Source organism: Rattus norvegicus, chromosome 8 (assembly GCF_021556685.1).
Source record: "Rattus norvegicus strain SHRSP/BbbUtx chromosome 8, alternate assembly SHRSP_T2T, whole genome shotgun sequence".
Taxonomy (NCBI): Eukaryota; Metazoa; Chordata; class Mammalia; order Rodentia; family Muridae; genus Rattus; species Rattus norvegicus.
The window spans coordinates 23,786,296-23,789,724 of NC_141541.1; the positions used below are offsets into that span (position 1 = coordinate 23,786,296).

Genomic DNA, 3,429 nt, shown 5'->3' on the forward strand with positions numbered 1-3,429 from the left:
AACAATATGGTATGCTTCACAAATTTGCATGTAATCCTTGTGTACAGCCCATACTAATCTGTGTGTCATTCCAATTTTGTTATATGTTCTGACAAATTGAGCATATGTTTTAATTTTCTTTATACTACGAATTTGTTCAAAGTGTCATCTATAGGTGTTACTTGTTTTTTTATATAAAATCATACTGCTTGAAAATAAGAATACTTTGACTTCTTCCTTTCTTGTTTGTATCCCCTTGTTCTCCTTCACTTATCTTATTGTTCTAGCTAACAAATGAAAAATAATATTGAGTAGATATTTAAAGAGTGAAAATCCTTTTCTTGTTTCTGATTTTAATGAAAATGTTTTGAATTTCTCCTTATTTATCTTTATGTTGCATGTGCATTTATTGCAATTTCTCTTTATTATATTGAAGTCTATCTATCTCTAGTCTTTCTAAGACTTTATCATGAAGGGGTACTGGATTTTGGACAAAAGATTCTTTGTATCTAATAAAAAATTTGGATGGTTTGCATTTCAGTCTATGTATGTAATAGATTATTTATTTACCCATGTTGAAACACTGCTTGGTCACTGGATGAAGGCAACTTGGTCATTATGAAGTATCTTTTCTTTATTCTTGAATTTGGTTTGTAACTATTAAATTAATTTTTATATTCATTTATTTGTCTTTATTTATCTTTATATTTTTTTCACATGTTGAAAACAGTTTCTCTTTTCTTCTCCTCTCCCTATATCTAGACACTTCCTCTTTCTTTCCCCATCCACTCTCTTCTTTTTTTTTTATTAACTTGATTATTTCTTATTTACATTTTGAATGTTATTCCCTTTCCCGGTTTCCGGGCAAACATCCCCCTAATCCCTCCCCCTCTCCTTCTTTATGGGTATTCCCCTCCCCACCCTCCCCCCATTGCCGCCCTCCCCCCAACAATCACGTTCACTGGGGGTTCAGTCTTAGCAGGACCAAAGGCTTCCCCTTCCACTGGTGATCTTACTAGGATATTCATTGCTACCTATGAGGTCAGAGTCCAGGGTCAGTCCATGTATAGTCTTTAGGTAGTGGCTTAGTCCCTGGAAGCTCTGGTTGCTTGGCATTGTTGTTCATAAGGGGTCTTGAACCCCTTCAAGCTCTTCCAGTTCTTTCTCTGATTCCTTCAACGGGGGTCTTATTCTCAGTTCAGTGGTTTCCTGCCATCCACTCTCTTCTATTTATCCTCAGAAAAGGGCATAGATATCAACCATTCATTACATATCAAATTATACCAAGTAGCTCCACTCCTCTTAAGGCATATTAAGAATTTTTCATCTATATTCATGAGAAATATTTGTCTATTTTTTATTTTTTAATGAGCAAATGTTTTAATCAAACATTGAGAGGAAAACAGTTTGGAAAGAATATCCCCACCCCCCCCCCAAAAAAAGGCCAGTGTCAATAAGACAAATGACAGTTTATGCCCATAACGATGTGGAACACAGGTCAAAATCATCAGTTGTTGGATGAAATGCAAACTTGTACAGCTATTATAAAAGTCACCAATGGATTTCTTCAGAAAAATGGAAGTCAGTCTACTTCAAGTTCCAGCTAGACCTGCAGAAGCCTCTCTTGCTCTAGAGGAGGCCATGTAAGTCCTAGGAACCCCAGGTAAGACACCCTTCTACCTATTAACATTCCTTCAAGCCTGCCCAGCTGTCAACAGCAGTATTCAGCTCTATATTTCAGCCTACAACGTTGGCAAAAGGTGTCTGTTCTAGCAACAGTCATGCTGATACTAGGAACAACAGGCCCAACACTCCAGCTGAAGTCTCCTGCTCTACTGGATACCAAGGTTACATTTCAAAACCCATAGGAAATAATCAAGGGGGACACTCCTTTATTGTTGTTAGGAGTACAAACTTATACAATCATTTTGGAAATCAATTTGGCAGTTACCCAGAAAACTGAGAATAGTTCTACAACAAGATTCACCTCTTCCTGGGCATATACCCAAAATATGCACTGCTATACTACAGGACACTTCACCAAATATATTCATAGCAGCTTTTTTTTGTAATAATCAGAAACTGGAAACAACCTAAATGTTGCTGAGATAAATAATAGATAGAGAAAATTTGGTACATCTACACAATAAATCCTATTCAGTTATTAAAAACCAACACATCATAAATTTTGCAGGAAGTGAGTGGAATTTGAGAATATCCTCCTTAATAAGGTAACATAGAGTCAGAAAGACGTGTATGGGGTATATTCACTTGTAATTGAACATTAGCCATGAAGTACAGGATAACCCACACATCTTACAATCCACAAAAGAAAAGAAAATAGATAATAAAGAGGTACTAAGACTGGATGCATTAATCTTACTCAATAGAAAAAGAAATTGTTATCAGAAGTGGACGGAGACAAGGAATTATGTGTGAAAGGAGATGAAGGCAATGGAGAGGGGAAATCGTAAGATGAAGAAGAGCATCTCTGGTGCCTAATGAGTGCTGGAAGGGAGAGGATATGGGGAATGTTTGGTGGTGATCCTAGAGGAAGATATAGAGACTAAAATGGCCACTTCCTGTAGCTAGACATAATTTCCAGAGGAGGAGGGAGAGACTATTATCTACCCATGAAATCTTCAATCCAAAATTTATCTTGCCCACAAAATGTGCATGGATAAAGATGAAACAGATATCAAGAGAACAGCCCCAGTTTGAGACCCATCTCATGTGAGAGAGCTAACTCCTGACACTATTAATGATATCCTCCTATATTTGCAAACACGAACCTGTCTCCTGAGAGGCTTTATCTAGTAGCTGATAAGGGCAGATACAGAGACCCACAGGCAAATATTGAGGTGCAGCTTAGGGCATCTTTTGTAAGAGTCAGGGATAGAAGTGGACATGTCGAAGGCATCAAGTACAGCACAAGAAAACAAACAGGTTTTGGGACCAGAGGGACTATTAGACCCTGTACAACCTACCAGGATGTATATAGGAGCTGAAATAGATACCCCTACTTGTCTGTAGGAATTGTACAGTTTGATGTTCATGTGGTTCCCCTAATAGGTGGAATGCTAAGTCTCTCACTTTCTGTTACCTATATTGGATTCCATCTCTTGATACTTGGAAAATCTTTTTCTAGCCCTTTACTCTGAGGTTTATGTCTAATGTTTATTTCTTGAATGCAGCAGAATGACAAATCATGTTAGCATATTGATCCTGTTAGCTTGTGTCATTTTATAGAAGAATAGAGTTTATTCAATTTGAGAGATTAATGACCAATGGTTGTTAATTCCTAACTACTGGTATTTTTATGTAGACTCTGTGTGTGTGTGTGTGTATGTGTGTGTGTGTGTGTGAGTTTTCTTTCTTTGGATTTTGCTAGTGTGGGATTATTCATGCCCTGTGTTTTCTTGGGTGTAGTTAACCACTTTGGATTGGAGT

The 3,429-nt window shown here is 37.2% G+C and overlaps 1 non-coding gene across 1 annotated transcript; it reads right to left on the bottom strand.

Moving 5' to 3' along the window:
• Positions 1 to 102, bottom strand: LOC120094420 (U6 spliceosomal RNA). Its single transcript, XR_015628361.1, has one exon. It is a non-coding gene; the product is annotated as a U6 spliceosomal RNA (small nuclear RNA).
• Positions 103 to 3,429: the final 3,327 nt, after the last annotated feature.